Here is a 14,370-nt window from a genome sequence, read left to right on the forward strand (position 1 = left end):
TGTTAGCAACCTATGAATGTCTCTACATCCTGCAAGTGACTTTCTTTAATTTGACATTGTTTTTCTGAAGAACAAAATTTGAAGAGTAAAAATGATCTCTATTCATAGAATTAGCATTCATAGATGTCTAATTGCTATTTTGAAGCCTGTAGTTTCTTATATCTTCTTGACACCTCACAGAATATCCTAATATCCCATTTTTTAAAAGGAGCCACTGTGGTCCAGGTGTTAAAAATTCAGAAAGTATGTACTAAATTAGGGTACTTTCTATATCCATAATATGCATTATTAAAAATGATTAAGAAGAAATTCATTTCATTGTAAAATAGAAGACATCTTACGGTTATTTCAAGGCAAACTTTGGTCAATACTCTCTTCCCTTAGAACATCACTTTCTTTTATAACCTGTGACACTAAGATAAACAAACATCTTTTCTACCATAGAAACTGATGGATTAAAATATCTGAAAAGTGTTTTGAACTGCTCAAGAAAAGATACTTTGTTGCCACGCAGTATTGAATTATCATCTATTTTATTATAAATATAGATTAAAGATTATATGTGGAAAATATAAATTTTATGTGGAAATAGAATACATGTATTCAATTTTTTTCTACAAAGTATCCATTGGATGGTTACAGGTTTGTTATTCTTGGAGTGTGGAAAGTATTTACTGTATTGCTATATGTCAAACATATCTGAACAGTTATCTCACATAACTGAACTGATACAGCAAAAGAACTTTGCAGGTTGCTTTGTATTGGGTGTTATTTCACTTTCATCCTGCATCACGTAAAATATTTGGTTCAGAGTAACTGGCATATCTGTCTGCTTTGGGATTATTGCAGAGTTTATGTGCAAAAAAAATTTCAGATAATCTAATTTATTTTGGATCTTTCATTTTTAAACTATGTTTTCAGTCAAATTGTGTGTTCACAAGATTGCATTAATAAGAAAGTAAATTTGGTAGGAAAATATGTTTTATAAAATAAAATAATTTTAAATAGTATATGCTATACATTTTTTAAACATGAAATGAATAAGCTGCATAGCATAGACTTTCTTTTTGTAAAAAGAACAGTTTGCAACAATTTTAAATGAAACACCACTTCTAAATTCAGCATTTTGGATCTTTATTTATAATTCCCCTCGCCTTCACAATGTGGACCTAAACAAGTTTCATTGACGACATAGTTTTGTTTTAAAATTAAACTACATTAAATAGCTCTCTAGTTCTATTAGATTGAAGCATGAACATTCTAAACAAGATAGAGAAAGTGTCCAAATCATTGGGATTTCAGTATTTCATTTTATTTGAAAAAAGTAACAAATCCCTGAAACTATTGAATTGCTACTATTTAAAAAGGCTAGTTGACTGTGGTCAAAATTTAAAACTTTCACATTCAAGCAGGAGAGGAAGTTAGCAATGACAGGTATGTAAATGTGCACACATCAGTGCAATTTCTGAGCAGAATTAAAAAACTATGAGCTACAGTTAAAGGAATGGCAGTGAAATTTGTAACAGCTAACATCTAAATAGTGATTTTCTTTTATTAATTTAATTGATTGTTTATATCTGATGCATATGCAAGAGTTCCTATCGTTCAGCCCCCTGTGGCTTAATATAAATCTCAAAATATTAAAAGCATCTTGTAGAAAATTAGAAAGCAGATGAGACACTTCAGGACTCAAGATAATTTTAGATGTGCAAATTGTAAAGCGACTTCAACACAATTACACTCTGCTCAAAAGAGAAAGAGAGAAAAGAAAATTAAGGAAAGGAATATTCTCCTTTTTACTCTGTGACAATTACTTTTATAATGATTTGTAAATGATGGTCATCTTGAAAAAGGTTGGCAAGCAGAAAGGCTTGAGACATAGTTGAAACATATTGTAAGTCACATTTATCACACATATTCAACACCTCAAATGATTTGTAGCAAATATTATATCAGGTTATGTATGATGGTACACATTCCTATCCCCAAACCATGTGATACTTTTGCATTTATAAATTCTAGGTTTCCAATTTACTGACTGCAGGTGGTATGATGGTTCCAAAGGTATTATAAGAAACAATCTCATTTGAATCACTGAAACAACAGATATTTTATGCAAACAACAAATAACAGCATCACCTGTTTCATGTTCATTTGCTGTGTGACATTTAAAATGCAAGGGAAAGGATCTTGCTGAGCTTTTCCAAATAGTCATTAATTTAATTAGAAAGATATCCATATGCCTTTAAAGTGACAGAGAATTTTGAGTCAGGGAAACCTGGCCTGAACTCCAGGTTCTACCACTTATCCATGTGTGAGTTTTGACATTCTAAAACATGTGATATTCCAAAAAAGAGGCTGATAACAGGTATTTTTAGAATTATAAATATTAGAGAAACTTTTATTTTCAATACCTGGGAAGAAGTCTATCTGCGAAGAATGCTCTATTATCATCATTATCATAAACATGACATGAACATTTAAATGAAAAAAATTCAGTACTGAATGTACTGAGAAAATAGGACAGAGAAATAATTTTTTTAATCCAATAAGAGATAATTTTATAAAAATGTGTGAGTTTTAGAGAGAAAATTTAACATTTTGTAAAGTATACATAGTACTTTAACTATGTGCACATTATTTAACATTCTTCTCATTTTAAAATAACAAAAATAGAAATTATCTGACACCATAAATAAGTGTTGAAACCCAGAATACACCATTCCAAATATGACTGTAGAAGACCAGAATATGTTACTCCAAAATATATTTAGTTGGCATGGTGGTAATTTCTAACTAGTTGTTGTCAGAAACGGTAGTCACTAGGAGTAGCTTTGAAAATCTTCCCTTTTATAAAGGAAATTTACATCTATAAGGGACAGTTTTATTATCAAAGTAATCTTTACTGGGAAGAGTGATACCTCAATGATCAACTTTTATAAAAGTTGATAAAAGTCTTATAAAAGACAACTTTTATCATTGAAGAGACTTTTAAGGCACAGTATTCGGGAGGCATTCTGTTCATCATTCTCCCACAAACTGTTTCTCCCACTCACCTCCAGAAGCCCAAGCCTCTAACCCTTTCTGTAGTTCAGGACATTATATGAGACCCAATCATCTGGCCCTTCTTTGACTTACATTTTTATGGGACTCGCAGGCATGTCTATGTAATTAAAAATGATTTTTCTCCTGTTAATATCTTATATCAATTTAATTCATAGCCCAGCCAAAGAACCTAAGAGGGTAGAGTGAAACCATTTCCTCTTCCCTATGTAATTTTTAAAAATTTTATCATCTATATTCTGAATTCAATTAATTAAGAAAACTTTGTTGGGGGTTTAGACTTTAACACTTTTTAAAATTTTTTTGTTCTTTCATAACTGAGTTTTTAACTTTGATACACACTTTTAAAATCCAGGTTGGTACCATTTTAAGTTATTTTAACAAGAAAAATTCTTCATATTCATATTTCTTATTTTATTTTCTACAATTGCTAGTCAAAGAGAAGATCAATATTTTTAATGTATTAATAAATCTTGACCAATAATACATTATCTTTACTTTATGATGCTGATATTCTCTAAAAACGCCAAGTCTGTGTTAAAGATCCTACAGACAATTTGACCTTGGCTAAGTAGAATATATTGATTATAAACAGATAGAATATTACATGTCTACAGACAAAATTATCTTGGGCTGTGTTAGACTTTTCAGAAAAATAGCCATTTGCTTTTAACCTTGGAATATGTTAGTAAGGTTAGTAGAACTTTCTGGATCCTAACACTAAAGGACTGACAAGGGTAACAACTGAAACCTAGAGAGAGATTTCCTACTTTTCTGCAGTTCATCTACCTAATGTACCCAACAATGTACTTGTTGAATTTATTGATTTATAACTTTGTTGAGTCTTTATTTATTCAAGTTCCTATAACCTCTTCTACTTCAATGCATGACATCCAGGGTCACTTGAATATATGTTCCTGAGCTTGATCATTCATATTTGGATTTAAAAAAAACACATTATTTCCTTTGAAGTACAATTGCTACTTTGTGTTGACAGTTTTCTTGGTAAAGCACATAGTTATGTTTTGAAAACACACACACCCACATACACACACATTCATACACACACCTCTGGATCTTGAGTTTTAATTAAAATAGATATTTTACACAAAAATAGCTGATTCTATCAGCATCCAGAGAAGAGAAATTTAGTGGCTAATATTTGAAATATGGCTGTAGATTAGTGATAGTAGTTTTATTGGTTGATATAGAAGTTTGATTAAAATAAGAACATACTGCAACAAGTTCATGTTCCAACAGCAATGTTTTAGATCCAGTGCTAGTGAGAAGGTCTTACTTCATGGTAGTATAGAATAAGAAAAAAATAAAAGACAGACCACATAATTTATTAAAAAGTTTACGAAAGTACAAAACAAAATTTAAGTGAAAATCTTCATTGTGTAAAAAGAAGCCTATCGGTATAAAATTGAGGAATTTAAAATAGTATGTTTTTCACAATAACAGGGATGGGCAGTCATGCATGAATGCATGAAGTAAGTGAAAATGGTCATTTTGTGTTGAGGTAAGTACATCATTCTCCATCATAGCATTCCCTAATAATAAATCAGGAATTGGAATAACCGAAAGTGGACATGCAAATTCTCAATGATGACTACATAAAGTCTAAAACCTAGACTTGAAATATCATGATTCTGAGTAAATCAAGGTGATCTTATTCAATTTTGACTATTATTAAGAACCACCAATTATCTGTAGAGGAAAACTATATATGTAGGATTATATATATGTATATATAAAAAGTTTTATATGTATGTGTAAAACTTTCCAAATTGCAAGTTCAAATGAACAAAGTAAAAGAGATACTATTGGCAAGACTGAGTTAAAACAATAGGAATTTGGGAAGTGTTTAATATATGTGTAAACATTTAAGTGATAACAAAGGATGGAGACAGAATGGGACCATTTTGAGCATTGTAGAATCTTGGGGATACGATGTTAGCAGTATTTTAATTATTTACTTACTAGAAGTTCAGCAGTGTTTTATGTCCTTGAAATCCAACAAGATCTTACAGAACAAGGTGAAGAAAAACCCTCTTATCATCTCTGCCCAGGAGATGGGAAAAGTAGCCGTTTCAAACACACCCAGCGCATTCTGCATGGCAAACATCACTGAGCAACAGAAAAACCCTTAGCAGAGGCTTATTTCAGCATGGGGAACAGGAAATTACTTGGTGGTCATTTTTTTTCTTTTTTGTTATGTCACAAAGGTGGCACAGAAGATGCAAAACACTTTTTTTGGTGGCAGTCCAGGAATTGAAGCCCATTAAAGGATTAAGAATTGATTATTCAATTTCTAAATTCTTCCTGCCACCTCTACTTTAATATCACAACAACAGTGCTTCAGTATTGGACTAAAACTACAGTTGGAAGAGCCACCAGGCACAGATTCTATTTAAGAAAGCATTTTAAGGGAACCTCTAAGAAAAGAGGACTAAAAGAACAATAATAGTAGATAAAACTAAAACCCCAGACAAATGCTATAATTTAAACATTAAACACAGCAAACTATTTGTCAAATTACACAAAAATTCACATTGAAATTCTATTTTTAGTGCAGTTAGTATTATAAGCAACAATATGGCAGCTGTCAACAATATTATAAAACAGATAAAAGGTGTGATAAAACACACCCTTGATGGTCAAATCAAGTAATTAAATCCATCCTATGCATGGCATAGAAGTGAAATTATCAGAAAAGGAATTTCAAAAGTGTACATAAATATATATTAAGGTTTTTATTGGAAAAAGCAGGCTTCATACAAGAATAGATGAGTAATTTGGCAGAAAGGTGGGAACTCTAACCAAGGGAAAAAAAAAAACCACAATGTTTTATAAATCCAAAACACTGTAACAGAAATAATGTTTTTGATAGGCTCATCAGTAGACTGGAAAAAGACAGGAAAAGAATCACTGGGCTTCAAGATACATCAACTGAAAATTCTTAAAATGAAATGAAGAAATAATGAAAATAAAACCCAGAACAAGTTATCCAAGAACAGTAAGATAAGTAAAAAATGTATAGCACACACATGATATTTAGATAGAATAGATAAGTAAGCAGAAGAAATATCCAAGGTAATAATGGCCAAGAATTTTCCAAAAATTGATGACACATAAAACTACATACACAGAGAAATCAGTGAACTTTAATAATGATAAATACTAAAAAAAGTCAAAATACACATTATACAAGTAAATGTAAAAATGACAGATTCCTTATAATCTTTTCCAGAATATAGAATAAAATTGATCATTCCTAATTAGTTTTACAAGGATAACATTAACCTAATACCAGAGCAGCCAACTACATTAAAGAAAGGAAAACTACAGATCAATATTTCTCAGGAGCATAAATGCAAAAATTTTCAACAAAATATTAGCAAATAGAATATAAGAAACATAATATTATTCTGAATATACTAAGCTATTGAAATACATCATTTAATATGTCCCACAATATCAATAGGCAAAATAAAAAAATCACTTGATCATTTCCATTCATAAAGAAACTAATTTGTCAAGTAGTAAAGTGCTTGCCTACCACATGCAAGGTCCTGGGTTCAATTAACCAGCCCTCCTCCTTCTCCCCCCCAAAAATAACCTCTCCGCAAATGAGGAATGTAATTGGCAATGATGCACCTTCAGCTAACATTGTACCCAATGCTGAGAAAGTAGATGCTTTCTTTCAGAGACTGGGAACATAGTGCAACTTATTTACCACTCTTACTCAATGCTATAGTTGAAGTCCTAGCTTATGCAGTAACACAGAACAAGGACATCAAAAGGATATAAATTAGGAGGAAGAAATTTAAAACTGTATTTGTTTGCAGGTGACATAATTCATCATGTATAAAACACCAGACAATATTAACAATTAAAAAAAACTTAGCACTAAGAAATTTTTATAGGTCCAATCATACAAAGTTAATATAAAAATTTAAATTATTTCTCTATACAATAGCATTGAAGAATTAGAATTTTAAAATAAAATACTTACAATACCATAAAAAATAAAATACTTAAAACACAACAACATATATACTGAATTGACATAGGGAAAATGATAAATTTGTGGTAAAGAAGTTAAAGTGGTTATAGATAAACAGAGAGATATTCTGTGTTCATGGATGGAAAGACAATATCACTAGGTCTTCAAAGGCTGATCTACAGGTTTCAGGCAATCTCAAACAAAATTCTAACAAAATTTTTTGTAGCTATTTCATATTAACACTAAAATTTATATGGACCAAGAATAGCCAACATTAATACCAAGGAATAAGAACAAAGTTAGAGAAAAGATGCTAACTTTTTGTAAGATTTACTAAATATTATCATAAGTAAGACAGCATGGTATTTCCAAAAGAATAGACATGGACTAAGGGAACAGAATGGAGAAATCCAACATATTCCCACAAAAGGAAGTCAATTGATCTTTGAGGAAGGAGCAAAGGCAATTCAATGAGGAAAGGATATCTTTCATTAAATAATATTGGAGAAATAAAATGTATGTTAGAAAAAGATGTAAAAGAAGAGAAAGAAGAGGAGGAGGAGCAAGAAGAGGAAGAGGAAAAAAGATGAAAAGGACAAAGAGAAAGAAGACAAAAATGATAATAAGACAAAGATGAAGGAGGAAGGAAGGTAGGAAGAAGATGAAAAAAAGCTCAAAATTCTGTAGAGGAGTTAAAAAACATACCTTTTTCTTTTCTTTGTATAAGAGGCATGACTGACACTGTTAAAACAAAAGAGAAGTATAAACAATTTGCTTAAGCAAAAGTTTATATGGCACAGGAACCTTCCAAAATTAATACCCAAAGATCCAGAGGAAACTGTATTTTATATTTAGGTTCAATGGAAAAATGGACAGTCATATAGAAGCATGACTGAACAAAGGGTGTGACCTAATGGTAATAAACTGAGGAGAACTTAACAAAGCCTGTTTGTTAAGATTCCTCTTAGTCTCTCTTTGTAGTATCACTTTTGCATATGGGGAAAAACAATCTGTCACATGAGGGTCTGAATACCTACTTTCAGGAGATGTAGCTAGAAGACTACTTAAAGGTCAGCTTTCACATACAAAGGTGTGATATTTGGGCACATTTTGAGCCCTAGCAGTATAAAGTACAAAACTCTAATAGAAAACAAATATGGCCATAGGTTTGTAATAAGTTTTCTTTTGCTGCAACACTGAAAGTAAAATCAATTTAAAATTAATTGAAATACATCAAAATTAAAATTCTATTGTATCAAAATTATTGCAGGCCACAGAATGCAAAAATATTTGAACACCATATATATGACAAAGATCTCATACCAAAATTTACTTTAAAATTATAAAATTCAACAAAAGGAAACAACTTATTCAAAATTGTGTCACTGATTTGAACTGATCTGTTACCAAACAAAATAACCTAATGGAAAATAAGCACATTTTTTTCTTATTTTTGCTTACGTGGCAATGCATGTGATGCTCATGCATCTATATATAATTGCTTATTCTTTCATCTGGTAAATAAATATATGGTTGTTAACACATGTACTAGAGTCTTGTTTGAGGTTTATTAAAATGCGCAGCTTGATATCCTGAAAGTGATTCTGGAATGCATCTGTGAATTGTTAGAGTATATATCTATACGCTTACAGAGCGGTTACTATTAGGAAGATGCTTCTGAGAGGATGCTCTATGGAGTAGGATGATGGTAATGTAATTGAGGTTTTCTCCAAGTCTGTGATGATTGTATGCTGCTGAAAATTGAGAGGGTCATTATGCATGGTTTACCAAAAGTATAAATATTGTATGTAAATAAACAAAGTGAAACATGTTTGTTCAAAATAGTCCTATGAAATAAAAAATGTGGATAGATACAACCTTTTCCCATAATTTTACTGTAAATTTAATCTGAGTTTATTGCTGATAGCGTCAAAGCAGCAGAAGCTGTTATAACTATTTCAAGCCTTGCTTTCTCTAATGATTTTATAGATTTGGTTTACTATCATGATTCAGGTATCTTTCAAGGATTTTGTAACTGTGAGGTGAAAGGGATCAGGACCTTTGCAGGCAGCATTTCATGTATTAACCTTAACACATTAAGTAAGATTGCATTTGAACATGGGCCTTTTAAATACACCACCCCCCAAAGTTTGAATGCTCCAGCATTAAGATTAAAGAAATAACTTCTCTATTTTCTTCACATTATTATCAATAGATGATAAATTACCATAGTAACAGAAAGTTGTTGCAACTTTTATAATACAATTTATAGTGACCTAAACTACACATATAAATGGTTATATTTTTAGACTATAGTGGCAAATCAGCTGAAAAATTTTTTCCAGGAAATCATCTCTGGAAGTTTCTGTCCCGTGGCTGCACAGGTCTCCCACACTCTTTTAATACTGTGGAATAAATCTGTGTACTTGTCTGACTCTCTTCCTTGATGGAAGAAATTTCCTAAGCACAGAGATGCTATATCTTGTTTATCTTTTAATTCAAAATAACTAGTGCAGTATCTGACTTGTGGTGATTTGTGTGTGTGTGTGTGTGTGTGTGTGTGTGTGTGTGTGTGTGTGTAATACACTGAAATCTATTACTAGTGAAAACAAATATTTAAACAATGTATATAACTCTAACATACAAAAATTGTTTAACAAAGATTGGCTTTTGATAGTAGACCCAAGAATAATTGTTATTTTCTCTTTTGAAACTGCAGGTTTGCTTATTTATTTTTTATTCATTTATTTATTTATTTTATTATTGTGCTAGGTAGGGATACATTGTGGCATTTTTTTTAAAGTTCTTATAGTATATCAAATATATCATACTTATATTCAACCTTTCCACCAATTTCCTTTATTTTCTCCCCCAATTGGAGAAATAGTTTCAACAGTTATCTTTTTATCTGTTTACATTCATGTGTATACAGTATTTGCACCATACTCTCCCTCCTCCACCCTTTCCCCACCTCCTCCCACCTCCCATTGCTATCAATACCCCACATGCAGGTCTTACCCTTCCTTTCTGTTGTCCAGTTTTGCAAAAGAAAAGAAAAAGAAGAAATTTTTACTCATTTAATATAACTACACAGGGGCTCTCTCATATATATATATATATATATATATATATACACACACATATATTATAGCCCAATTTGATTCAATTCATCTATTTTCCTTTGTTCTACTTTAGTCCCTTTCTTATGTTTGCTTCAATTAGTTTAAATATTCTATGTTCATGTTCATTCTTGTATAAAGAGTACACCAACCATATTTACCTTAACTTCCTTCTTTCACCCTCCACTTCTCATGTGTGATCTCCTTTTGGTGTGTCCTGTTTTTCATAATATTGCTACATTTATATTAGGTCTATATTCCACATATAGGAGAAAGCATGAGGCTTTTGGCCTTGTGAACCTGGCTAATGTCACTTAAGATGATGTTCTCCAATTGCATCCATTTAGACGCAAAGAACAAAATTTTATTCTTCATTGTGGCTGAATAAAATTCCATTGTATGTAAGTACCACATTTTCTTAGTCAATTCATCAGTAGTGGGAAATCTTGCCTGTTTCCATAGCTTAGAGGTTGCGAATAGTGCTGCAATAAACATGGGTGTTCAGGTGGCTTTGTTTTAACCCAACTCACATTCCTTTAGGTACATACCTAAGAGTGGAATTGCTGGATCTTATGACAGTTCTATTTTTAGCTTTTTGAAGAGCCTTCTCCATAGTGATTGTACTAATTTACATTCCCACCAGCAGTGTATAAGTGTAACTTTTTCCCCACATCCTTGCCAACATTTGTTGTTGTTTGTGTTCTTGAATTTACATTTCCTTTATGGATGTTGAGCATTTCTTCATGTGTTTTTAGCCATTAGGATTTCTTCCTTTGAGAAGAAATCCTTCAGTTTATTTGCCCATTTCTTCATTGGGTCATTGAATTTTTGGGAGTTTAGTTTTTTGAGCTCTCTGTATATTCTGGTTATCAAACCCTTGTCAGAAGTATAGCTGGCAAAGATTTTCTCCCATTCAGTAGTCAGCCTCTTCAATTTAGAGACCATTTCTTTTGTTGTGCAGAAGCTTTTTACTTTCATGTAGTCGCATTTGTCAATCCTTTCTCTTTGTTGCTGAGCCATTTGTGTTGTATTAATATGCCTATTAATTCCAGTGTATTCACTGCTCTTTCCTACACTAGCTGAAAAGTTTCAGGTCTTATATTAAGATCCTTAATCAACTTTGAGTTGATACTTGTACAGGGTGATAGATCTATTTTTTTTTTTCTGCATGCAGATATCCAGTTTTCCAAGCAGCATTTTGATGAGTTTGGCTTTTCTCCATTGTATGTTTTTGGTACCTTTGTCAAAAATTCAGGTGGGTATAAACTCATGGATTCATATCTGGGTCTTCTATTCTGTTCCAATGATCTTGATACCTGTTTTTGTGCCAGTACCCATGCTTTTTAATTCCTATGTCTCTGTAGGATAGTTTGAAGTCAGGTATTGTGATACCTACAGCATTGTTCTTTTTTGTGTCTTGGCTATCCGAGTTTTTTTTGTGTTTTCAAATCAATTTTAGGGTAGATTTTTCAATCTCTATAATGAATACCATTGGAATTTTGATGAGAATCACGTTGAACATGTAGATTACTTTTGGTAATATTGCCATTTTCACTATGTTGATTCTACCAATCCATGATGGGCAATCTTTCCATCTTCTGTAGTCTTCTTCGATTTCTTTGTTCAATAACTTATAGAAATTTTTTTTCACAGTCCTGTTAAGCTTATTCCTAGGTATTTTTTTTTTAGGCTATTATACATGGAACGATTTTTGAAGATTGATTCTCAATCTGTTCATTGTTGGTGCATAGAAAAGCTACTGATTTTTATAGCTTGATTTTGTATCCTGCAACTTTGCCAAAACTGTTTATAGTGTCTAGGAGTTTTTTGTGGAGTTTTTCTGGTCTTTTAGGTATAAGATCATGTCATCTACAAATAGGATAGTTTGACTACTTCCTTTCCAATTTGTATTTCTTTTGTTTCTTCTTCCTATCTTATTGCTCTGGCTGGAAACTCCAAGCCTGTGTTGAATAAGAGCAGAGAGAGTGAACACATTTGTCTTGTTCCTGACTTTAGGGGAACTGTTTTCAGTTTTTCCGCATTTAGTTTGATGTTAGCTATAGGTTTGTCTTATATAGCCTTCATTATGTTGAATTACATCCCTTCTATTCCTAGTTTCATCAGAGCTTTTATCATGAAGGGGTGTTGAATTTTACCAAAGGCTTTTTCTGCATCTATTGAGATGATCATGTGGGTTTTATCTTTGCTTCTGTTAATATGTCGTATTTCATTTAATGATTTAAATCATTAAATGGTTCATGTGTTGAACCACCCCTGCATCCCTGGGATGAAACCAACTTGTTCAAGGTGTATGATCATTTTGATATGCTGTTGAATTCAGTTTGCCATTATTTTATTGAAGATGTTGCATCTAAGTTCACTAAAGAAATTGACCAATTATTCTCATTTGTTTTTGTTATATCCTTGTTCAGTTTAAGAAGGAGTGTAAAACTGGCTTCATAGAGTTTGTTTGGCAGTGTTCCTTCCCTTTCTATTTCATGAAAAAGTTTGATGAGTGTTGGAAATAGTTCTTCTTTAATGGTCTGATTGAATTCAGCAGTGAATCTGTCAGGTCCTGGACTTTTCTTTTAGGGAGACTCTTTATTGCTGCTTTGATTTCATTGCAAATTAGAGATCTGCTTGTGTGATTAATATCCTCTTCATTCAGTTTTGGATGTTCACATGTATCCGGAAATTTATCCATTTCTTCTAGATTCTCCAATTTAATTGAATGTATGTTTTCAAAGTAGTCCCTGATGATTTCCTCTGTGTGTGTGTGTGTGTGTGTGTGTGTGTTTTATCAACCTTTTCCATTTCTAGGTTTTTTAATTTGGATCTTTTCCCTCCTCCTTTTAGTCAGATTTGCCAATGGCTTGTTGATCTTGTTTATCTTTCCAAAGAACCAGTTTTTAATTTTGTTGGTCTTTTTTATGATGTTTTTGGTGTTTATTTTATCTCTTATTTTTATTATTTCTCTCCTTCTGCTAGTTTTGGGTTTACCTTGCTCTTGTTTTTCTAGGAGTTTGAGATGTACCATTAGCTCATTTATTTTGATCTTTTCTGTGTTTTTAACATATGCACTCATGGCTTTAAACTTCCCCTGAGGACTGCCTTTGTTGTGTCCCATAGGTTCTGATAGGTTATGCTTTCATTCTTATTAAGTTCCAGAAGTTTTTGATTATTTATGTTATTTCATCAATGATCCACTCTTCATAGAGCAACTTGTTCATCAGCCTCCAGTTGGGTTTTTTTTTGTTTTGTTATTTTTGTTGAGTTCTAGTTTTATTGCATTGTGGTGAGACAGCATGCAAGGACTTATTTCAGTTTTCTTATATTTGATGAGACTTGATTCGTGACCTAAAATATGGTGTTTTTTGGAGAAGGTTCCATGGGCTGCTGAGAAGAATGTATATTGTGTGCTGCTGCAGGATGGAATATTCTGTAGATATCTATCAGGCCCATTAGATCTATGGTGTCACTAAATTCTAGAGTTTCTTTCTTTTGTTTTTGGATGACCTATCTATTGGTGATAGTGGACTATTGAAGTCTCCCACCACCAGTGTATTGGGGTCTATCTGGGTTTTTTGGTTGTTGTTTTTGTTCAGTACTATTTAATGAAATTGGGTGCACTGACATTGGGTGCATATAAGTTATGATTGCTATTTCCTCTTCTTGTTACTCCTTTTATTAGTATGAAACAACCTACTTTGTCTCTTCTGAATAATTTAGATTTGAAGTGTATTTTATTTGTATTGTTACTCCCGCCTGTTTTAGGGGGCCTTTAGCTTGGTACATCTTCTACAATTGTTTCACTCTAAAGCAATGCTCGTCTTTGTACATTGGATTTCTTATAAACAACAGATTGTCAGGTCTTCCTTTTTAATCTAGTTTGCCAGTTGTTGTCTTTTGATTGGTCAATTAGTTCATTAACTTTCAGTGTTAATATTGTGAGGTATGTGATAATTCTAATTCCTGCCATTTAGTTGTTTTTATAGTATAAGGATTTTTTTGTGTGTAACTAATTCTACCTACTCTCTGATTACTTATCTGATCTCCCCTTGAAATTTAATAATTCCCTTCCTTTCATGGCTATGTATGTTTTCATCTTCTGTGTGTAGGATTCCTTTCAGGAACTTCTGTAATGGTTGTTTACTGGCCATGTATTATTTTCATTTCTGT

The sequence above is a fragment of the Castor canadensis genome, chromosome 4 (genome assembly GCF_047511655.1).
Source record: "Castor canadensis chromosome 4, mCasCan1.hap1v2, whole genome shotgun sequence".
NCBI lineage: Eukaryota > Metazoa > Chordata > Mammalia > Rodentia > Castoridae > Castor > Castor canadensis.